Source organism: Ambystoma mexicanum, chromosome 1q (assembly GCF_040938575.1).
Source record: "Ambystoma mexicanum isolate Mex_15411 chromosome 1q, UKY_AmexF1_1, whole genome shotgun sequence".
NCBI classification, from domain to species: Eukaryota; Metazoa; Chordata; class Amphibia; order Caudata; family Ambystomatidae; genus Ambystoma; species Ambystoma mexicanum.
The window spans coordinates 1,165,390,230-1,165,415,907 of NC_090922.1; the positions used below are offsets into that span (position 1 = coordinate 1,165,390,230).

Below are 25,678 nucleotides of genomic sequence, written 5' to 3' on the forward strand. Positions count from 1 at the left end.
ACGCCAGTGGTGAAGCTGCTGCCAAATGTGGAGGCTGCGAACTCCAAAACTGCTGGAGACAAGCGACAATAAATGCTGGTAGATCAGAGTGAGAAGGAGACGAGAAGTAGAACCATCTGCATTATCGTGACTCTTCCCTGGTCTGTGCTCTATGGTGAAGTCTAGCTCTTGCAGGCTAATGGACCACCTGAGCAGTTTCGGATTCTCACCCTTCATCTGCATAAGCCACTTCAGGGGCTTATGATCTTTTTGGACCTTGAAGGTAGACCCCGTAAGGTAGGGCCTAAAAGCCTAAGGCTCCAAACTATACTAAAATATTCCTTTTCAACAGTAGCCCACCTAAGTTCTCTACCCTTGAGTTGTCTACTGATGAATATGATAGGATGTTCTCTCCCTTTGTCATCTAACTGGGACAAGACGGCTCCAATTCGGTGTCACAGGCATCCGTCTGGACGATAAAGGGTTGGCTGTAGTCAGGCGCACACAACACGGGTGCCCTACACAGACTTTCTTTCAAGCCATCAAAGGCCCTCTGACAGTCTTCAGTCCAATTAACCTTCCTAGGCTGTTTGGGTGAAGTCAGAGCTGTCAGTGGTGCAGCTATGGTTCCATAGTCCGCCATGAAATTGCGATAATACCCAGTGAGGCCCAAAAAGGCTCTCACCTGAGTTTGAGTAGTAGGAGTCTCCCAGTCCTGTACATCCTGTACCTTACTGGGGAGAGGTTGGATTTGACCCCCTCCTAGCTCATGACCAAGATATGTGACTTTCCCCTGAGCTATCTGGCACATGGTGGCCTTGATAGTGAGGTTAGCCCTTTTCAAGGCCTGCAACACTCTACCCAGATGTGTCAAGTGCTCTTCCCAAGTGGTACTGTAGACGGCAATTTTGTCTAAATAAGCCACACAAAAGGCTTCCAGCCCACTGAGAGCATGATTGACCAATCTCTGGAAGGTGGCAGGGGCATTCTTCAACCCAAAAGGCATGACCCTAAACTGGTGTAGTCCCTCTGGTGTTGAGAACGCCGTCTTTTCCTTGGCATGGTCAGTCAGAGCTATTTGCCAATAGCCTGAGGTAAGGTCAAAGGTGCTCACAAATTTGGCAGCACCTATGGTGTCCACAAGCTCATCAGCCCTGGGCAATGGGTGCGCGTCAGTTTTGGTGATGGCATTGACTCCTCGGTAGTCCACACAGAACCTCCAATCCTTGGTACCTGCCTGGGAACTTGCCTTGGGGACAAGGACCATGGGACTGGACCAGGGACTGGTTAAGGGTTCAATAACACCCAGATCCAACATCTTGGTGACCTCAGCCTGAATGTGGTTCTTAACCGTATCTGACATTCGGTAGCTCCTGCTCTTGACAGGCATGCTGTCACCAGTGTCAATCTCGTGCTTATACCACGGTGTAAGGCCTGGCGTCAGCGGAAACAGAGAGGCATACTGCTGGAGCAAAGTCCTGCAGGCCCTCTGCTGCTCGGTTTTCAAATCGGGAGAGAGATGCACTCCCTCCACTGAGCCATCCAGAGGGTTGCTATGCAGCAAATCAGGAAGGGGCTCACTCTCATCCTCTTCTTGCTTTGAAGCCAGCAAGAGATATGAGACTTCGGCTCGCCTGTGGAAAGGCTTGAGCCTATTAATATGGAATACCTGAGGGGCTACCCCTGGGATTCCCATGTCAACCAGATAATTGACCCCGCCCATCTTGGAGATTATCCTGAAGGGTCCAGTCCATTTATCTGCCAATGGTCTGGGGGTGGTAAGAGGTGGAGAACTTGTAGGTTACCCTGCACTCTTTCCACATGGTTTTCATGTAACTAGACATGAAGTTGGATCCTTTGTCAGAGACAACCTCCTTGGGGAATCCAACACGGGTGAAAATGCCCAGGGGAGCCCTGGCAACCACCTTGGCAGTAACAGTCCGAAGGGGTATAGCCTCAGGGTACCTGGTGGCATGATCTACCAAAACCAGGATGAACCAATGTCCACCTGACGTGGGAGGGTCAAGGGGACCGACAATGTCGATGCCCACCCTCTCAAATGGTGTGCCAACCACTGGCAATGGCTGTAGTGGGGCAATGACACTGCCTCCAGTCTTGCCTGACAATTGACAAGTTGGGCAGCTCCTGCAGTGAGACTCCACTTCTACTCCCATCTGGGGCCAGTAGAAATGGGCAGAGAGCCTCTGCTTAGTCTTCTTGGTACCAAGATGACCAGCTAAGGGCACCTCATGCGCCAACTGCAGCTGGAAGGGCCTGTAAACCTGGGGTACCACCAACCTCACTAACAAGGAGCTCACCCTCCCAATAAATCTGGAAAGTCCTAGGCACTTCTCCTTGTGCCTGGGACAGGGCCTGTTTCCTCAGACCCTCGAGAGACTGACACTCTCTCTGTCCTTTACAGAAGTCTGCCCGGGAGGGTCCCCCTTCAGCTAACAAGCATTGAAGATCGGGATGATCCTCCGGGTTGAGAACCTCTCCCACAGGAGAGTCTTCTGGCTCTTCTCCCACAGGAATTGAGACGGGGTTTACCACTGGACCCAGCCCGTCCGGAGCATGGATCCCAATGGGTGCTGTAGGAACAGCAGGAAGAGAAGGAGCTCCCTCCACAGAGGTGGCCTTCTTGCTCTTCCTTCGTCTTGCCTTAGGCCGCGCCTCCGGCTTGGGTACCTGACTCACAGCCAGACCCGGTGTCACCTGTGACCTAGTGACTGCAGCAGCAGTCATGGGAAGACCATCCGCGATCAATCCCAACTCTACTAGATCATTACCTAACATAATGTTAGCAGGGACATTGTCCTGAACCAGGACAGGAAGCTTTGCTGTCTTGTCTCCAATTACGAGTGTGACTCGGGCTACAGGCGATAATTTGGGAGGCCCACCAACTAACCTGGTGGTTCTCAGAGGAGCACCTACATAGTCCTCTGGCTTGAGCAGGGTCCTGTCCACCACTGTCATGCTTGCCCCAGTGTCTCTCAAACCAGTAGAAGGCTGGCCATTCAGGAGGACACTTCTCAAAAACCTACGGGTGTTCTGTGGGATAGTCACCAGTACTTCTGCATACTGGTCCCAGGCCCCAAGGGACACTAAGGAAATCTCTACAGGAGCACCAAATGTGATTCCTGCAGAGGAGGGGAGGACAGTTGCCTCCAACTCAGACATGGGGTAAGGCTAGGTCAGACTGACAGCCTGTACTCCGAGTGCCTTACCTTTACACTTGGAGCCACCCCTTTTGTGATACAACCAAAATAGTGAACAGTTTTCGGACACACAGCAATCCAGACAAGACCACACGAAAAAGCTCAACAAACAACAATGTTTAACAATTCAATCCAACCCCCCAGTCAACGTACACAAATGATGAAATATAAAGTACAGGAAAATGAGTCAAATAATCCATTAAAGGACCCCCACAATCGAGAGTAACAATCCTCCCTTCCTTGTTGCAAGAACATAACCTTTTCATAATTTGACAGAGTCTTCACATCCAACAACCAATCTTCTACCCTTGGCTTCTTCCTTGACTTCTAAACCCGCAGTATCTGCTTAGTCGCCACCACCAAAACTTGATTTATCCAATCCGCCTTGTCCCTGGCCTTACAACCCCTACCCCTATTGGACAACAGGATAGTGGAACAAAAGGTACATGGTACTTGCTCTCCAACCACTATGGCCAATCTATCTAGCACCTCAGACCAAAAAATAGACACTCTTGAACATTCCCATAACATATGTAGTAAGGTACCTCCACCACATCCACAACCCCAACAGGAGTCATTTTCCAAAAGACCCAGCTTTGACATCCCAGACGGTGTCCAATACAATCTGCAAAGGATTTGTTTCCTAATGTAACATAGCCCCAGATCCAATTTTGATTGCACCCCCACATTGAGCAAATACTCACATTCCTTAATGGGTATATCAATATCAAGATCCTCTATCCACGGCCGGCGAAGTTTATCCCACGCTACCACCTCCCAGTCATCCATAGGCATCAACTTTATATATGTGGATACAGCACAGTGGCAGGAGCGAACAATCTCACACACTGAGGGTCTCTCTGATAAAGCATCATTAAGCATACCAGTCTGCGCAATCAAAAGGGCTCTCAGAGATCTGTAATGCCCCGTTCCCTACCCAAAGTCCCGAAGACCTTCTCAGTTGATCAAAGGGGACCATATTATCATTGTGCCATACATCAAGAATTCTGAGAATAACCTTATTAATCCAGCTTTTCCAGCACAAGAGTTTATTCGCCAATTGTAATCCCAAATTATGCCACAGAGAAGCATCATAATGCATCCAAAATCACCACCACTGTTTATCACAAAGTTTCGCAATGCCTCCCTAGTAGCACACACAGTTGGCAGTTTCACTCCCAAACCATACCCAAAGCACATGGCCAAACCTGAGAACTTTTAATGACATGCCAATTAGGCCTATAGTTGCCTGCTTCAGAGAGGTAAAAAGTGGATTTTTTCAAGACAAAACTAGTACAATATTTACTTAGATTGGGATACCCAAAACCCCCCTCATTAACTGGACGCCACAATATATATTTAGGTACTTTTGGTCTATTGCCTTCTCCCCAGAGAAAGGACTGAAAGACTTTATCAACGGAACCAAGGACTTTCTTAGTAAATTTTAAAGGGATGGACTGTACAATATATATAATTTTTGGCAAAAGAACCATTTTAATTGCATTCACTCTAGCCCATAACCCCAATTTCAGCTGGCCCCATTTTAAAATATTCCTTTTCACAGTCTCCAATACCTTTGACACATTGAATCCAACCATTCTCTTTAAATCTCTGACCAAATAAACACCCAGATACTGGGAACCGCTTATCAAATCACCAACACATGTATCTAACCTATTAGTCAATATCCTTGTAAATATTTTCAAATCCACATTCAATAGTGAAACTGGCCTGTAATTTGCACACTTTCTACAATCCCTCCCTGGCTTTGGTACAACCACCACACAAGCTTCCCTCATTGTGGGGCATATGACCCCGTCCCTCAGAAAACTATTATATAGATTACATAAAAAGGAAGCTAACACTCCACTCAGTCCCTGGTACAATTCAACGGGAAGCCCATGCAGACCCGGTGACTTACACCTATTAAGTTGCTGAACCGCTGTTATCACTTCATCCTCTGTTATAGGACTATCCACCACACCCTCCTGGTCCTCGCTTAACCTGGGTAAAACAATTTTATCAACAAAAAGTATCCATATTGTCCATCGTTGGAGACTGTTCCTCCTGATACAAAGTAGTATAAAACCTCCTAAATTCCTCACATATTTCACCCTTTTTGACTAGAAAATCCCCATTTACATTCTCTAATCTTCGAACAAAGGAACTCTCTGTTAGACCTCGAAGCCTATTCACCAGGAGTTTACCATTTTTGTCACCCTGCTCCCAGAAATTTTGCCTCATATAGAACACACCCTTTTCATATTGAGAATCCATCACCTGTCTAAGACGTTCCCTCAGTCTTCCTATTCCACCTTGTCCTCAATATTGTTGGACACTGTATATTTCTTTTGAGCAGCATTGAGCTCATCCTCCAATTTCTTAAGTTCCGCCATCCCTTTTCTCCTCATCCCAGAAGTAATGTTAATGATTTCCCTTCTTATGGTCGCCTTATAACTATCCCAGACCATACGAACTGAAGTCGAGTTAACATTTAGTTCAAAGAAATTCCTTGTGAAGCCTTCCAGGAATTCAATTACCCCCATTTCTTGCAAAATATAGGATTTCATTCGCCATCTAGAAAACCCCGAGTCCTCCTGTCTCACAGACACTTGCATAGACAACATTGAGTGATCAGAAATCCATCTTTCCCTAATATTCACTGAATGGATCTTGTCATTCTGTCCGAGACCAGGAAATAGTCAATCCTCGAGGGAGAGTCATGGACAGGGGAATAAAAGGTGAACTCCCGACCACTGGGGTGCATGAACCTCCAAGCATCTACCAGGTTCAGACTGTCCAAAAAATCCCTAAACGCCCTACTAGAATTCTCAGCCGTATATCTACAGTGCGCTGCACGATCCATCCTCCCATCAATTACACAATTAAAATCACCTCCAAGAATTATGTAATCACTGTTCATGTCTCGCAAGAGTGACAATAACTCATCAAAAAAGAATACCCACCAGCACACGGACCATAAATAGAGCCAATTGTGATGGAACAACCCTCATACGTAACATCTATTAGTATTATCCTCCCCTCACCATCCATCACTACCTTATCCACTATCAAATTCAATCCTCTGCGTATCAAAATACCTACACCCCTCGATTTGCCACTGTAACAATTCAATAGAACTTTTGTGAACCATTTACAAGTAAGAAGGCGCTTCGACTCATCTAGCAAATGAGTCTCTTGAACTAGAGCAATGTCGATCCTCTCCCTTCTCAACCTGGATAGTACCTCCTTTCTTTTCCGTGGGATATTGAGCCCTCTAACATTCCAAGAACATATATTTAATTCAGCCATCATCTACCAATTTCCCTCTCAATGTATAATTAGCCATACAAACAAATTTGCTAATAAGACGCCCCAACGGGAGCTGGAACTGAAAAGTTGTAAGTGAGCCCCCAAGATAACAAAACAACACTGAAAAACACGACAAACAATAACACAAACCGATGAATAAAACACACATAAACCTACATCCAAAATGTACCCTCAGATCTAGTGTCACCACCAGATGGTACTGAGTTTCATTATGTACAACAAGCCTCGTTTCCAGAATTACAGTCACTCCAGAGCCTGCACCTGACTCCTTACCCCAATTCCAAAAAGCAACAAACTACCCTGCCCCACTATCCAGTCCCAAACAACAGTTTGAACCACAAAGATGCATTTAACACTCATATCAAGGTACCAATAATCGATGCAAGTAAATTATAGAAACCTTTGTATTGTACCCCTACTCCCCCAGTCCCAGAGACCCAGAGACCACCAATATCAACATCACACCCTCCACATTAAGACTCGGTGAGTCAGAACAGTACCCATGCAAAGCATTAACAGAACTCAAATATAGAAACAATCCACAGCTACCCCCACAACTTTGGACTCATAGCATAGCTAAGAAGAAGCCGGAAGTGATGAGCAAAAGCCAAAAATAGTAAATAATGCGGAAACCTGCAGCTACTAAACACCGATCTGGGCCTTCATTTTTTTCCCTTCTTCCCCATATACTTCTCCTCAAAAGTTGCCACTGTTCCTATTTTTATAACAATAAATAATCCAATTCTCATGATGAGCCCGGACAAGACAACACCCAAAAATGTCCCCATATCACCACGTTCTCTCCCACCTCAGCCCAAGCACAACAAAACCAGGCCGATTCTATAGGAATCCAAATGTCCCCCCCCCCCGCATCCCCGCCATGCCTTCATGATGGGAGGTATTCGCACTTGCATGCATTAATGCATGGAACCTTGCGTCCGCAGGAATTTGCGTGCAATTATTGCACTAAGTGAAAACAATGAAAGTAGCGTGGAGGGGGCTGGCGTGCATGGAAGTGTACATGTTGCCAAGGTACCCTAAAAACCCACCCCTTGAGTCTCAATTCTCAGACACGCAGCATGGGAGCAATGCACTAGTCTCAAGTGCAATGAAAGTCAACATGTACATGAATCTTTCTTAGAGCAAATTCATTTGTTTCCAACACGTCACGTCACCCACACAGCAAGGCCTGGAGCAGTAACATGAAATCCCAGTGCCACTCAGAAACCCATCAACATCACCCCCAACCAGACCCAACATAGAATTATCCATGTAGTTTATAGCCCTGCGTCATACTAGCTATAAAAGAAACACATCAAAGGTGCATAGACATTTCACCCCCCCAGGGCTGTAAACATATCACCCTTGGCATGACGTGGGGCATCCACAGTAGAATACACCATATGGCTTCATATTAGCTTGGATTATCTAGGCGGCAGGTAGGTACAGGCAAAAGTAAAGTAGTCTGGCAATCTGCTTGTGCTGAATAGAGCATGCATCAAGTAGACCAAACAGCGCCGCTTCAAAGCACAAGTTTGTACACTGTTTATCAGAGATGGTCAAATGAGTTCCAAAAGACAAACATGTGCATTGAAAAAACCCATTAGTTAATGAATAGCCGTAACCTGCCAGATAAAATGAAACGTCCAAAACACCAGCAAAAACTGCTTGAAAATGTACTTTCCTCATGCTTCAGCAATTGTGAACTCCGGTTGCCATGCATTTCAACAGTAAATCCTAATGTGTCCATCAACTCGACTTCCTCACAGATTACACCATTGAGGAATCAGTATTGCAATGGACCAAGTCAATATTTACGGTAAGAAAATAGTGTAATCACATTGTGCAGCATTCGCCATTATGCATGCTTGAAACGTCATGGATGCTGAACCGAAATGTACGCATTAACGTGGATTCCACCGTACCGTCAGCCATCCACCCCCTGAGAGGGCTATATGATACATTGAAAGCGTACATAAAGGGGGCTACGCTGACTCCGTTCCCATTGTGCGCACATGAAGCGGCCAACGCCAATCCCGCTCTCCTTGCGCTTGCCAGCTGATCGCGCCCAAACCACCTCTCACCTGCAACAGTAGCGAAGAACTGCACCTTCCAGACTCACCATCTGTACATCAATCAGGCACAAACGTCCCCATAGACGTGGTCCACGCACAGAAGCGCCGCTAGGACCTTTTCTCTAGCGCCACGCTCCTCACAGCATAAAAGTAAACAAGATGTAACGAATCCAACAGTCCGCTGAAGCCGACATTTATTTATTTTTTCGTTAAAAAAAAAAAAGATTACTGTAATAAAGAAAGTAGAAGTAAAAACCAATATAAGTATATTCAACTGTGTAATTTGGTAAAACCACAGGGAAAATCATCTTTTCTCTTTGGAAGGCAGTGACCTTTGTGAAGTGGAGGCAATTGCTTCCATGGGTTGTTCCACATCTGCACCATTTCCCAAATCACTGAGAGAAGCCTCAGCACTCTTGCAGTCAGTAATGGAGAAGAATCTACCATCTTTGACAACCCGAAAGATGGCAGGATATACCATGTAGTATTTAAGGTTCTTTGCTTTTGCCTTGTCTTTTGCCGCCTTGAAGTCTCTCCTCTTGTCAAGGACATCACGGCTTAGATCCCCAAAAAGCATCACTTTATGGCCATTCCAAGATAAATCTCATAGTTCCCGAGCCTTCCTAAGAACCATTTCCTTCACAGGGAACCGTAAAAATGTCACCACAAAATGTCTGGACCGCTGACCCATGCCAGGTTTGAGCCCCAAACTCCTGTGAGTCCAGATTCACCTTAGGGTCCAAATTGAGCAAAGAAATCAACAATTTCTCCACAAACTCCATAGGTCTCCCCCTCTCAGCGTCCTCAGGAATACCAGCAATCTGGCTATTATTCCTCCGTGAATAATTTTCCTGTTCTGAGAGCTTCAAGGATAACCTTTCATTTCTCAATTGCAGATCCTTGATGTGGTTTTCCATCCGCTCCACTTTGTCATCCACAATATTTAAATGAGTTTCTGCTCTACTAAAATTAGAAGCCAGTTCCATGTACCTTTCATCTGCCTTAGTCATTTTCTCTTTAATTTCAGTAACATCCAGAGTCAGTTTAGTCAGCAGGTCCAGTATCTTATCCACTCTTTCATCAGAGGACCCCTCTCCATCTGCACTCCCCTTCTGCCGCGTTGCAGGTTGTTTAGGGTCAGAAATGACAGAATCAGTCATTGTAGGGCAGGAATACAGTCAGGGGCAGGAGCTCAGGCTTCAGGCAGCCATCCTTGGAGCTGACAATTCTAGAATCGATAATCACCCTCTTTACCTTTATCCTTCATTGAGAACTTTTCGTACTTGGACAGAACCTGCAGCTCTACCAACCAGTCCTCAACAGTGGGTTTCTTTCTAGTCTTCCAGACCCTCAAGATTAGCTTAATCGCCACAATTACAGCTTTATCTATCCAGATATTATATTTCCTAGTGTTCACACACCTTCCTCTGTGTAAAAGCAGGATCACATTCGCTGCTGACCTTTATTTGTTTATTTGTTTATTTTATTTGTATAGCGCTCCAAACCCGGATGTAGAAGGGCGCTTGAGAAGACGGTTACATAATTGTGAAATATCTTTGTGTTGCATAATTCGTACATACATAGATACTTATAGTACATACATATAATATATAAAGGAATACAATTTGCAGTTATATGTTAAATAATATACAGTTAGCAAAAATACATTGTATACAGTGCATGTGCTAGTTTGCCGAGCAGGGGATGTAAGGTCAGGTGTAAGTGCTCTTTGTTCAGGAGCCAGCTGATAGCCTGTTTCCTGAAGATCTGGAAGGACTCGATAGTTTTGATGTTGAGAGGTAGGGTGTTCCAGAGTTGGGAGGCAAGTACTGTGAAGCTGGCCCCTCCAACTCTTTTTAAGTGGAATCTGGGCACGGTCAAGCATAGAGTGTTGGAGGATCTGGTGGTTCTGGTGGTATGTTTCATGGTGAATTTGTTAGCTAGATAAGGAGGTGCTAGGTGATTAAGGGACTTGTACGTAAGGCAGATGGTTTTTAAATCAATTTTCTGGCGTATGGAGAGCCATTTGCAGGCTTTCCTAGCAGTGGAGATATGCTCTCGTCTGGGGATGTTGAGGGCTGCGCGCAGAGCGTTATTTTGTAGTACCTGTAGTTTTTTAAGTACGGATTGGTTACCACCTAGGTACCGGCTGTTGTAGTAGTCCAGTTTGGATTGTATGAGGGCTCTGGCAAGAGTGACACAGCTATTGGGTGATAGGAAGGGTCTGCTAGCCCTAATGAGCTTGCAGGTATAGGCAGAGGCTGAGGCGATCGTATTGGTGTGTTTGGAGAGGTTGATGTTGGCATCCAGATAGAAGCCGAGGGTTGTCACGTTTTTGGCAATAGGGATGGTGTGACCATCAATCGTGATGTTTTTGTAACTGGGACTGAGTTTAGTTAGGGTGTTAGGGGAGCCGACGATGAGGAGCTCTGTCTTCTCATCATTCAGTCAGAGGCCATGAGAGGCCATCCATGCCTGAATGATGGAGAATATTTCATTGATCCGGGCGACGTCTGCTTGGTAATTTCCTGTAATGGTGAGGAGTATCTGGGTGTCATCTGCGTAATTTATGTAGGTGACACCCAGATGGTACAGTTGGTCAAATAGAGGCTTTGTAAATATATTGTACAAAGTGGGGGATACACAAGATCCCTAAGGGACCCCGCATGAGATGGGGATGGGGTCTGCTGCAGCTATTGTAGAGAAAACCTGCATGGTTCTGTTTGCCAGGAAGGATTGTATCCATGTGATGGCAGAAGAGCAGAAGTGGGCTGCGTTGGCTAGGTGACGACAAATGATTTTGTGGCTGACCAGGTCAAAGGCCGCTGAGAGGTCAAGGAGGAGTAGAATTGCGGCGTTGCCTTTGTCTTTAATTTCATAGATCTGGCTTTTGAGATCAACAAGGGCAGATTCTGTTCCGTGTTGAGGTCTGAAGCCAGATTGACGTATTCGTAGCAGTTGGTTGGATTCCAGATATTCCTGAATTTTGATGTAGGCGACTCTGTCCAGGATTTTTAGTAGGAATGGGACTGTGGTGATAGGCCTGTAGTTGGTGAGTATGGCTGGGTCTAGGGTTTGTTTTTTCAGAAGTGGGAAAACCCATGATTGTTTTAAGTTACTGGGGACTGAATTATTGGTGAAGGATAGGTTAATAAGTTTGGTGATGAAGGGGGAAAGTTCTCTGGCTGCGTCTTTTATGATCTGGGTGGGACAGCTGTCCCCTTTGCAGTTCGAGGGTTTTAAGGGAGCGATGATTTTTTGAACTTCAGTCGTGGTAACTTTTTTAAATGTGAAGCCTGAACTGGTATTGTTGGGCATGGGTAGGCTAGGGTTGGTGACCTTGTTATTGGAGAGTTGTTGGCGTTTGTCCTCAATTTTGGTTTGCAGTCCAGTGATTTTGTTGTTAAGGGCGTTTTGGATGCTGGTGCACCAGGATTTGTCTTTCAAGCAGGTATCTGGAGGTGAAATAGGGTTTTCTAGCTCCTTCAGAATTTTGAATAGTTCTTTGGTGGAGGATCCTGCCTGAACAATCCTGTTGTTGTATACATCTTTTTTGGTGCAAATTATCTCACTTTTGTAAAGCGATGATATGTTTGTGAGATTGGATTTGTTTTCCACGCAGGGGTTAGTCTTCCATGTGAGTTGTGCTTTGGCTTTCTTTTTTCTGAGTAATTTGAGTTCCGGGGTGTACCACGAGTTCAGATGAGCTTTGGGTTTGTCTTTACGTAGTTTCAGGGGGGCAACGGTGTCCATTGCCTTAGCCATGGAGACATTGAAGGTGTCAATCAGCAGGTTTAGGTCTGCGTTGGCTGGGAGAGCGTTGAGCCTCCCAGCCAAAGCAGGTTAGGGTAGAGAGAGAACAGTCATTTAGACATACTGCTGCATTCTGTAATCCAGCTGAGTTGCGATCTTTAAACAGTTCAGCTTCGTTTTCTGCAGGGTAGTCTCCACCAGGGGGAGCCTCATCCTCATCCCTGCAGCCCAATTCCACTTCACAATCAGTGGTGCTCTGGCCGCTCCGACTCGAACTCTTCCTCCCTCCGTGCCCCGCCCCCTCTGATTCAGCGTCCCCGGGACCGCTATGCAGGCAAACACCCACTGCAGCCGACAACGAGGCGAGGGCGCCGCCGCAGCAAGGCACAACTTTGCACTCTGCGACACCCGCGGCACCACAGCAAGGCAGCAGCGGAGAGGCACCCAAATCGCCGCCCACAACTGCTGCACATCGCGCGACTCCACCAGCAGCAACACGGTCCCCCCCCTTGGCGCCGCCCATCATACAAGGTCTATCCCGCGCACATGCGGGTTCTGGTAGGTCACTTGTAGGTTCAAATACTGTGTCACAGAGAGTGGATGTGTGTGTATCTTCAGTCCCTGCAGAGTCAAATTCCTGGACATGGATTACTGAAAACAAAAGGAAATGCAAGCAACTGGCAAGTCAAGCTGTCATCATGCCTAAAAAATTTGGGAAATTCTCACTAAAACCAGTGCTAGCTTTTTACCAGCAAAAGGTAATTCCAGTTTTATTATATGGTTCCGAAAACGCTTTGGGCTGCAGCTACGACACATGGGCATCGCTGGAACATTGTTTTTGGTCTAAGGTCCTGTCTCTACCAAGAGGAATCTCGACATCATGTGTGAGATATGAACAGTCGTTGATTTAGCTACATGCTAGGGTATGCTGGGCTCTGGTAAGTTTGTTTCGGAAAACTCGCCAGCGCGAACATATACCACATTTTGACATCTTTTATGATCTGACGCCAACAAACAATAGCATGGTGTCATTATGGTCTAAAAGATGTGAAGAGATCCTGAGTGAATATGGAATCAGTCTGGATATGCTGCATAATAATCCAAACACTGCTAAACTGAAAATCTGGTGCGCGGATTGGGAGCTAACTCGCTCACAACGAGCTACGACTAAAATGATGAAGGACGCGCCGCTTGAAATATGGCCTTTCAACACTCCCCAACGCTACATCAATTTGTTTCCAGATTCACAGGCTCGAAGAGTGTTCATGATGCTGCGTTTAAACGTATTTAAAACTAAAGATCGGTTGGCGTCATGGGAAACCAACAAAGTTTTAAACTTAAGCTGTAGACTATGCACTAAAGATAAGGAAACCCTTAAACATTTGGTGCTATTCTGCAACGCTCTTCGATCGGAAAGGACATTTCACCTGGGGCCTTGGGGCCTAAATTACCCCTCCTGTTGTGCCGACGATTGGTGGGCCAATATGTTTCAAGGATTGGACATGAAATTGATATTACCATTGACTCGTTTTCTAATGTTAATTGAAAACCGCCTGAATGCGTTTTCGGTCGATGAGTAATGGGGACAGTGAATCGTCTGTTCAAAAAGAGAATTTGGGAGGGGTTTCCTAAGGGATTCCTAAAGAATGTCATTTTTCTTATGTGTTGTGTTCTGTATTTGTTTGTAATCATTTTAAAGGTTTGTAAGAAACCGATAAAATTAAAAAAAAAAAAAAAGTAATTCCTGTCCTTTGTGTAACTATTGATACTGCTCACTTTACTCTTGAGATAAGTCTGTCTGCTCACCCATCGCTACCACTTTACTGTGTAGTACATGCTTGTACCAAAGGTGAATTTGTACTGTCACTTGTAGTCCTAATTGTGTGTGGTGTTCCCAAAGGGTACTGCATATAATTCTGCCTAAAACTGGGGCTTCCCTCTGGAACAGCCTTCCTTCCTTCCTGAAACTTGAGGAGAACCATCTCCGGTTCCGAAAGCACCTCATAACCTTTCTCTTTGCTTCTGCCTTTTCTCCTCCTCTCCCCTGCTGACCTCCTGGCTGATTCCGAACCTGCACTGGTTACTTAGCCACCCTCTGATCTCGGGCCCAGGCCCTCCCCCGCCGGTCACACACACCTGCACTGCCTGCCTAGGCAACCCCCGCCCTTGCGGACTGTTTCTGTATCCCTACAGTCCCACTACCAGCACTTGACACCTGATGTCTGCACTCACCTCTGCACTTGCCACCTGCTTGCCGTTACCTTTACTTATTGTTATTATTCTATTCCCATGTACTGCACAGTCCCTTCTCCCCCCCCTGCACTTTTCCCCCTTTCCCCTCCCATGCACTTGCACCATCTTAATGACACCTGGCCTAGAATGATCGTTGTCTGTCCTCCCTTTTGTTCCCCCTCCCTTGCCTCGTCGCGCCTTGAAACACTTGTGTATAGGCGTGTTATAAATGCCATATCATATCATACCCTTGCAGTTATATACGCACCTAATGTGGGGCAGGATAGGTTCCTAAGATTAATACTATGAAAGCTGGCGGTCTTTATGAGAGGGCACATCATTCTAATAGGGGATTTCAACATGGCTTAGGACCCCTGCAAAGATAAGTGCGAGAGTCTTCTATAATCAGCATAAACCCTTGAAAAGAACTAATAGAAAACATTGCACATATGTCACTGGTAGACAGTTGGAGGGAAAAGCGTGGGAACACTAGAGGGTAAACATTTTATTCACACGTGCATAGAACCTTCTCAACGATTGATTTTGCGTGGGTGTCAAGGGCCATATTGGGAGAGGTAAGGGATATTGATGTGGGTGCCATTGTATTGTCCGACCATGTGCCCATTACCTTATCTCTAAGTATGGGGGAAGAGAGACTTCGGCTGTATCGATGGCATTATCCATTGCACATTCTCAAAGACGAGACCCTGAGGGCAGAAGTAAAAGATACAATACTAGATTACTTTACCAATTGCAGTTCAAGTGAGACAAATCCACAAATATTGTGGGGTGCCTTTAAAGCCACCTTAAGGGGGGTCACTAATAGCCTTGAAAACACAGAGGGATAGTCAAGTGAGACGGTTGGAAACAGAGCTAAAGGGAAAAATGAAACAAATAATCGTCCGCATGGCAGAGGGTGCCTGAGGGGCGATCAGAAGGGAGTATCGGCTGATAAAGTGCCAACTCGAGGTCTTACAAACAAAAGAGACTGAACGTTCATTGATCTACCTTAAACAGAAATACTATATTAAAGCTAACAAGCGGGACCATCTACTGTCAAGGGCACTGAGGAAGAAGGAGACGACAAGAACAATACTGAAAATCAAAATCGAGGGGGGCCGGGAAAGATCAGCCCTTCCGGATATTATGAGAGCATTCACAAAATGTTACTCTACTCTATAAATGACAGATTCTCCATCAGAACAGGCAAACAAATTATACATCAGAACATGCCCCCTAAAAAAGGTCGCCAGTCGGGATAGGGAGGAACTGGAGGGTGATATGACACCAGAAGAAGTAAAGGCGACCATAACAAGTATACCATTGGGAAAGGGGCCAGGTCCGGACGGGTACCCAACGGACTTCTATAAAAACCTATAGGGAAATCCTTATTCTGTATCTGGTCCTACTCTTTAACTCTTATGGGCGTACAGGGGAATTTTTACCTTCCATGGAAGAAGCCAAAGTGGTGTCATTGCCGAAACTGGAAAGGATAGCACCAAATGTGAATCCTATAGACCAATCTCACTTATTTACATCGACTGAAAGATCTATACGAACATTCTGGCCGAATCGGATCGACCGCCTCCTTCCGGAGCTTATCGAGTCGGACCAATCCAAATTCATTAGCGGTAGACAGACAAGCGATAACACTCGATGGATCAGTCTCCTCATCGAAAAGGTTAATAAGACAGGTATGCCAGCACTAATCCCGACCCTAGATGCTGAGAAAGTGCTTGATAGAGTCGAATGGCATTTTCTCTTCTGCACCATGGAAGAAATGGGATTTGGGGCCAAATTTCTTGCAATGAAAAGGTGAACTACCACTGTCACAGATTACGATGGGCAATTAATGGCCAGCTCTATGAGAGTATCCCACTTTTGAGAGGCACAAAGCAGGGATGCTCTCTCTCCCCTCTGCTTTATGCAATCTATTTGGAACCCCTTCTGGCAACCATTCAGACCACGGACAAAATAAAGAGGTTCCCATTCGGGGGGAAAGATCACAAAGTCACAACATTCAAGGACGGACGACCTGCTGCTAATGATTACGAACCCTGACAGGACTTTCAGAGCAGTTAACCCTGTACTGCTTCAGTTTGGGAAGGTATCAGGCTTAAAAATAAATGTCCAACAGTCAGAGGTGTTAAACCTGTCGGTTCCGTCACACAAAGCCCAAGCACTGCAAGAAACCCTCCCATATAGGTGGGTAGACAAAGGCATACATTAATTAGAAATAGTGATCACCAAATCATTAGACGCTTCATTTGGCGCAAACTACCCACTCCTACTGAGGAAAATTAGGAAGTTGTTAGCTGACTGGGGACCCTATCAATATCGCGGCTAGGGAGGATCAATGTGCTAAAAATGGTGATTCTACCAAAGCTGCTTTACCATTTCATGGCATTGTCAGTACAGGTAACCAACACTTCTGGGCCCTACACAAACATATGGGTGCATTTTTTGAGACAAATTGTGAGAACCTCAAAGAATAAGGGGGGGGCTGGGAGAACCAATTGTAGAGCTTACTACATAGCGCCCCAGTTCGAAGTGATTAGGGACTGGTTTAGGGACGACAGGGGGAATGTGTGGAGACCCATGGACAGGGCAGTAGTGGGGGCCTCACTGGAGGAAGTTTTATGGCATCAAAAAGGAGATAGACCAACAAACATATACTGTATTGAAATAGAAGTGCTGGTGGGAGAGGCGTGGGATGAGCCGGTATGACGGGCAGGGCTGACCACCTTCCCCTCCCAGCTGACACCTTTTTTCAGAAGCTTATTTATTCCACTCGGTGAGGACCTGTGCCGACTAAAACTACAGCTCCCGCACCGGGTTCCCAGAATCATTGCGTGAACAATAACGCTTTGGGACAGTATCTACGAGGTGTTTCTCCATATACCTTAGTGAATGCTGAATCCAAAGCAGTACTACCTCAGTCTGGTAGACTCTCCTTCCATTTTCCGTTTGAGTGCTTCTCCTTGAAAAGCTATTCAGTCTTCCTTAAGGCAGCTGTACTCATCACCTGCCATTGAATTAGTCCAGGGGTGAGTAACACACCCCATGAACCTACAGTGTAAGCCCCACAGAAAGACTCCTGCAGCCTCAAACAAATACATGTAGTCATCAGCAAGGCCACATCATAGGAACTCTGTGATTCCGGATAAAAAAGCTACACCTCCCATATACCCCTGTCTGTATTTCAGGGAGACTGTGGTCCTTCTTCTTTTCCCCGAAGAAGGCTGAACCTTGATGCCGCCAATTCCGGCAAGCCGAAACGTGCTACATCGCTTCACTTAACCACATCATTTCTCTTTTCCTTATTTGCAAACAGATAGAGGTTTTCCACTTCATGAAGCTCTGTTATCAGTACCTTGCAACACTGGCAAAAACGTTGGCAAATTTGGCTAATTAACAGAATCAGAAATGATCAGATCCTGATCATACACATACATACAATTATTACATCCACAAATGCAACTAGTTAGATAATTCAATTCTAACCAATGTGTGACATTGTTGGTTCATATAAGTTGTGGATAGAAATACCTAATTACTTTTGAATTTCTTTGCACTTTTCTATCACAATATTTTATGTGATCACGTTCATACCTCTTTTTTTGTGCAACAATGTTCCTATTTGTTATGAATTTTCTCAGCTATTTATTTTTCTGTGTATATAATAACATATGAAATAATTTGTGTTGACAATAAAATCAGTCACTTTGAAGACACACCTGTATATTCCTCTTTCTCCTTTATGACTTGTTTGAGGATTGGAACTAGGCTTCTCTGAATTTCTATGACTAACACCCTTAAATAATTTGGTGTATATATGTGGATGTGCTTTCTGCTGTTTGAATACTTTTTTTCCGAAACCCACAATTTACACCCGATAAGGGAGGAAAAGAATTTGTTGAGTGGAAAGAGGGGTTTACACAAAACTGAGGGACATGTTTAATGGACAGGAGCGAAAACCTTGAATCAATGTAAAGAGGACTTTGGGCTAGGAGAAGGGGAGCAATACCATTATTTTCAATTACGACAATGGTTACAACACCCCACGATTAGGAGCGCTGCTACAAGGAAACTAACCCCCTTCGAGAAATATCTCAACAGATATAGGGGACAAACATTTAGTAGGAGCTATTTATGCCATTATTAAAGATGGGGAGGAGCCGGGGAAAAGGGCATACATGAAGAGTAGGGAGTCGATAGCGGGTCATCCAATAGAAGAAGGACAATGGTCCACCTTGTGGGCACAGATCCCCATGTTAGCAAAGGCAGTCCAAATACACGCGATATGGACAATGATATTGGTTCAATGGCATCACACCCCTGAGAAACTACATAGATGGTATCAGTCGGTCCCGGACAAGTGGCTGTAGGGAATGCATGGAAGTGGGAACATGTGCACACGTTTGGTGCGAGTGCCCATCCATCCAATTGTAGTGGGTAATGATCCAGTCAGCATTTGAAGAGATCTTCGGGGTACAATGGAGGGGCACTCTGGGAGAGACCATCTCGGGTCTGGGAGGAATCCTAGAAGAGTTACCAACAAAATCACAAAGACAGGCATATGCAATTCTGATGATGGCGAGGGCACTGGTGGTGGCTCAGAATAGGAGAAAGAGAGAACCTCCAATGAACATGAATGGGTGGGAAAGATATGAATTTTGTGGCATTAGAGTGGGTCACTTACTCGATTCAGGGGGATCACCGATTCCTGGTAGAATGGGATTTGATCTTGAAGTTTCTCCAGTGGGACTCGAGAGGGGGCTTGATGCCCAAGAAAGATGAATCTGCTCGGGGTGGTCTGAATGTAGAATAAGTAGAGAGCACAAAAGGGGCAAGTACTGTTGATGCCTTGGTCAGGAAGCAATGCAGAGACTCGGGTCTCAATTGAGAATTGGACAGACAATTGGGGTTAAAGAGGATCATGGGTGGGATTGGAATGGGGTATGGTTGACACAGGGGACGGGCAGGGTGGGTGGTGAGGAAATAGAATCAACAATGTTGTTTTGTTTGGGAAATGCCAATAAATACATATTTCAAAAAATAAATGCATGCACATACAATAGTCATATAACTTAGCCCCCACTTAACAAAATCCATGCACAAATTTTCAAGGTTAAGTCTATAATCTTTCTGAAAACATTTGTCCACATTCGACAAACAGTAACAAAGTTATAAGCCATCTAAAAGTGTTGAGACCCACCCTCTATTTGTGCCCCTCTTGACAAAATCCCACCAAACTTTGCAAAAATATTCAAATCTGGATCTGAAATCTTTTTGCAACCTTTTATGCTGATTCGTCAAATGCCACCACATTTATAAGTCTTTACAATATTTTGGGAGCCCCCCTAAAATTTAGTTCCCTCTTGCCAAAACAGCACCACACTTTGCAAAACCATTCGGAATCAGGTCTACAAAGAAATTCCAAAATTTTATGCAGTTTCATTCAGTGGCGCCAAAGTTATAAACCATTGAAAAACTGCTTTTCTCCAACCGTGTAATGCAGAAATAGGCATAGATGTCCCTGAGCATCTTAGATGTTCGCGAACATCACCAGACTATTTGCGGATATCAGAGAAGAAAAACTGCAGTTTTTTGGCTTTTTAAGTCCATATCACATCCCATCCTAATCACCCCTCATCTCTTCACAGATTGTTTAATTAATTTGCCACGTGCAAAGTTGTGTTTTTAATATGGATTTACTGCGGTGTTCGCGGACATCGACCTCTGTCCGCGAATTCAGCATGGCAGTGTTTTCCAAAAATCTGACGCACCTCGCGCTTTTCACCATCCAATCAGTGGGCGATCTCTGCTGACATCACGCAGCCCCTGGACCAATCAGAGGCCCATCTGCGGACTGAACAAGGAAGTGAGTCTGTGGACCGAACCCAGATATAACAATTATTTTTTACCTACTTTTTGGTAATTTAAAAAAAAAACACTGGACGGATTTACACCAAATTTACAAAAGCATGGTTTCTTTTCACCAAATGTGGAGAAAAGAAGCCACCCGTCGATTTGGGCTGTAGGCTTGAGCATATTTTTTTGCCATTGCATCTATGGGAAAAACCACACATTTTTGGACCCCCTATAACTTTACCCCCCATCCCCATTAACGAGACATCACCGACCTTCACATAATCAATCTATACTTGTTTTGCAAAGTTTTGTGAGGATTCGTCCAGAGGGGTTGAAGTTACAAGCTGCCCAAAAAGTGCTCTTAACTTAACCGTAACTACAGGTCTGCTACCGCAGGCCCTGTAATAAGTATTAGTAATATTAATGGATGCCCCTTTTCTGGTAGGCACGTCTTGAACCACCTCTAAATATGTGTACAACAGATTATAGCAGAATAACAGCAGCAGGTTGGCCTGTGCAACATTGTGTAGCATGTTGCTACATAGACCCTCCGATTGGTTGGCATTCTCTTCCAACTTGGACTTTTGGCTTGTTAGCAGCACGTAAGCAAAATGAAACTCAGTTGCAGAGAGCAACGTCATACTACTACCCACTTGCCCAATTAGTCCATCATCTCTCATCAGTCAGTCCCCAAGCCAAGGTGTCTTCTATATAGTTGACCTTGTCGACTACTCTCTGTTCTGGGACGTTAGGGAGTGTAGGTACACAGTTATCTTCATCTGAAGCTTAATGAATAGCCCTTGTTTTCGACTTATGAATCATGTGTGTGGGGACCATGATTTTGTCATTTTGTCCTTTTATTCACTACTATTTGATTCAAATGAGCTGGGTGCCATTACGCTTCTTGGCCGCTGGAGACGTGTTCACTACATCTTGCATAGGCTTTTCACATCTTTGATTGTCTGATACCTGGCATTTTCTTCTTCGCTTAATCTAAGAGAAATATGTCTTACATACATGGTATATCCTCTTGACTCCCTTTATTGCCTGCAATTTGATAAGGATTCTAAAGGGGTGTCACACACCAGACCAGGACCAAAACATAGTTCAGCCAAATCAAACGTGGAGAAATTGCATTTTCTTATTCTCACAGGTTTAAATGTCAAAACAGCTTGAAAAATGGGTTCAACAGACAGAATCGGAATGCGGTTTTGATGCAAAGGGACAAATACACATCACAGGAATAATACGAAAGTGAAAGAGTAACTCTGAATGAATGACAGGATAGGATTCTTAATGGTAAAGTTAATTCTGTTTTAAAAGTGAAAGCAGTGGGCAGGGAAAATCGGTTTGCTATTACAACTATATTTTGCACCTAGATTATCAAGAAGAGAAACATTGCCCGTGGGAAAGGTCAAGCTGCAGTCTTAACCCCCCTCACGCAGTGCATCTCCTTATGGGGGAACTAATTAGTTTATTCCAAATATCACTAAGGATTTATGCAATGGACTATAAGGATGGGGAAAAATGACAGTAACACCTGGAAATCAAGGAACAGGATACACAGAGGGTTCGGATAATTTAAACAGTTACTAGTGAACTTTCGGGATTATTTATAAGGTTGAACAAATGGCAAAGTATCAGACTGGGATATCCTACGTTTTGCTATGGGATGCAGTGATACTGACAATAAGCACTTGAATTTGGAATTTGGACCACCAACTGGGTATCTGAAAAGTGGGGCAAGGGTCTGGTCATGGCACAGCGGCACATCGGCTTGGTAAAGCAGGTAGCAGGGCAAGCATCTAGCGCAGGGCAATCCCAATGAGGAATCAGCCATCTTTCCCCTTCCTCCCTGAATTACTGAGATTTTTGTGGGGTTTAGTTCTGAAGTGTGGTTTTGCCTGGATAAAAGAGTCTGGATCAGCTATCCCTTTCCTGGCAGTGGAATCTGGAAACTTGCAGGGTGAGTATGAAATGTCGGGATCACTGGATGTGCTGAAGCTGGAAATCATAAGAGTCAGTCCTTTGTCTCTGTGAGCCTCCCACCTTTTATAAGGAGGATGACATCACAGGATTTTACTATGGGGGCAGATTTTGGCTGGACAGGCCTCTAACAACTGGATTGGTCAGGGGTGGCTGTCACCGCCTGTCAGCTGGTTGCACTTCAGTGAGATGACATCAGTTTTATGGTGTGTGCACACAAGGCACATGGCCCTCACACAGTTATTTTTTGCCAAAATCAGTAATGACATAAGTTGCACATTTTTACAGTTGTGGCACTTTTACAAATCACGTAGGCAACGGCCATATTTTACACAGATCCTGTCATTCCGATTCCCAATTTTGTACGATGTTGTTTAGTCCTTTTATTAATCTTTTACAATTTCTAGTGGGAACCGTTTCACCTAAATTTGTACAATTTTATATATTCGTACCTGTTATCACAGAACATGTTTGCATTACATTTCAAAGTTGTACCATGCATACTTGTCCCATGAATTACATTTTCCTGCCGTTTGTGTCCCCAACATGCTAGAGAAAGCTACAATGTCTTATTTTAATCACACTAAAATTACATTCAAACTGTTAAAATTTCACATTACTGGGCTTTCCGGTTGCAGAAATAACAGTCTTGGGGGTTATTAAATAAGAAAAGTCTTTTGCCCCAGGTGGGCTGGCTTTGTCTTCCAAATAAGGTCATTCTTCCAACCCACAGCCAAATGTCAGGCTCTAGTCAGCCTCAGTCCAGTGTTGCCATGGATTTACCTTTGAAGTTGTTCAGTTTGAGTTGAGGGGAGGTGCCACCAGCAAGTCACACCTATGTGTCCTGGAAATTCACTGTCCGAAGGCTGGAGCACTGCCACTTTGTCTTACGAGGGTGCAAGATCCTCCACCCTTGTCTATTCATATGCCCCGGGGGCTGGTCCACTTGAGGGGAGGTAGATCCTGTTCCCAGGATGCAGGGTCCTTTGAAGCCAGGGCCTGCAAAAAAATATGTTCTGCTGGCCCCACAGCAATTTTATTTATTTATTTATTTATTTTTCCAGAAAGCAAGTCTGTTGGAATTAAATATCCTATGTATATTTTAAAGCAACCCCCCATCACATTTCTATGCAAGGACGGGGCCATATGTCCCTGGTAAGGCAGCAAAGCCATTATTTTGGTGACTGCAAAATGCAGTTTTAATGCAAGGCAATCGTGCTCAACAGATGTCTCTGTGGTAGCTTGTTTGGTTTCAGCATACGTCCAACATCCATCTGTTTCTTATGGCCACCTTATCCATGTTATGTTTTCTTCTTCAGCACGCTTCTATATGTCTCAGCTACCTTGCATTTCTACATATATACATTCACTTAATCTCTCCTCGCTTATTTCTTTGGTGCATATGATTTCTTTGTCTTCGATTACATGTTTCTCTCATTACTTTAGATACATATTTATCCTTTAAGTATTTGCATATTGGTTCAGTGCGTTTTCGAATCTTTCCCTCATGATGTCACTCTGCCCTCGTCTGATTTCACTTATAGCTCTTCGATGTCCAATGGTGTGTGCAGACATCCTTCCACCCTTTCAGTGGGGAGGCAGATTCGACACAGTTGTCCAAGTGCATATCGTCCCTCAGACACTCGATGTGGTAGTGGGACAATACCTGGTATCCCACATAGAGGTCTTATCCTGCTGTTCCAATATGATGGAAGTGAGGGGGCGGGATCTAGGGATGACATTCCCCCCTCTGGTTGAGTCCTCAACCACCTCTTCCTCTTCAATCTTCTTCATCTTCTCTTCATACTTCAGTTTCTTTGATATCCATACTTTTGTCACCCACCTCAGGTCACCTGCATTCTTTATATGCTCTTCCACACTCCAGGTCATGTGACAGCATTCTCCAGTCAGTTGACCGAATACCCAACATCCAATATAGTTCTTATGATCCTTTGGGTAGTAAAACTTCATCCCTGGGTGTGCCAGCAAACTCTTTGTTATATTCTCACTAGCAGTGTCTTCTTTCTGTGGAGTATGGACACCACTCACATCGATCATAATTTTCATTACAACAGCTTTCTTAACAGTCCTCTAGCATTGTCCTAAAATGATCCTTGTAAGACAGAATCCTAGCAATACCAATACTAGTATTGCTCCAGGTAATTTGAAGGCATTCACCAGCCAGGTCGGAATCCATGAAAACAGAGATAAAAAACAATCATTGTCTTCCGCTTCATCAGCTTCATCTTCTATCTTTGTACGCAGGATTGTCAGCATAGATATTGCTTCTGTCAGGGTTCCATTTTCTCCATTATGGGCACGTATGAATGTACAGCAAGAAGGCCCGACCATGGCACACACACCTCCTTCCTTTGCTGTAATTAGGTCCAAGACATACCTGTTCTGGTGGGTCATAAGTCTGATTGCCCACAGTTCTTCCTTGATTGCATCAAACCCATTTATTGTCAGGTTGATCATTTGTAGAAGCTACCGTCTAGTAATTTGTAACCACTTGACATTCACTGCAGTCAAGGCATACATATAGATGTAAATACCATTGCTGTCTTGCTGAACAGTCTATGTTCCGCTGGAATATCATCATAGGCTGCTATTGACTTTGATGAGAAATAATTCTCCCTTTTCAGCCGACGGGGGTTAAGTGGACCTCTTCATTTTCTGGTATGCATTTATTTTCCGGAACTCATCTATATAAAGGCCACTTTGAGGAATGACTAATGCAGGAAAATGTATGACCACGATAGAACATATTCCTCCCCAATTCTCAGGCAGCTGCATGTAAACTCTGGATCAACAGGCCCAATATCGATCCATCAGTACTTCAGTTCCTCCATTCATTCCTGGTACTTCAAGTACCTGCTTGCATCCTTTATTTTCTCCAACCAGAACCAGGCCCTTGTTCCTGAAGGATGTTGTCGCATTATTGACTGGTATTATGGACACCAGTCCTGCTTTATTGTCAACCCATATTATTAGCTTAGAATATTTGGCCCATGATTTTAAGCACATGTCATTTACTATTTGCACGCTTACTGGTTCCTTTTTTAATAGGTGTGCGGTGCAAGATAACATTCCTTCTTCCCATCCTGTACTGGTGGCAACTCATCCATATACCAATAGCTGAGGTCTCTCCCAGCATCCCGGTACTGCTGATTTTTCCAGTATGTCTGAACATTCCATTCACTTAATTTCAACAACCTTTACTTGTTT

The 25,678-nt window shown here is 44.6% G+C and overlaps 1 protein-coding gene across 1 annotated transcript in view; it reads left to right on the forward strand.

Moving 5' to 3' along the window:
- The window catches only part of LRRIQ3 (leucine rich repeats and IQ motif containing 3), a 734,547-nt gene that overhangs the window by 637,139 nt on the left and 71,730 nt on the right, over positions 1-25,678 (forward strand). The window lies entirely within an intron of this gene.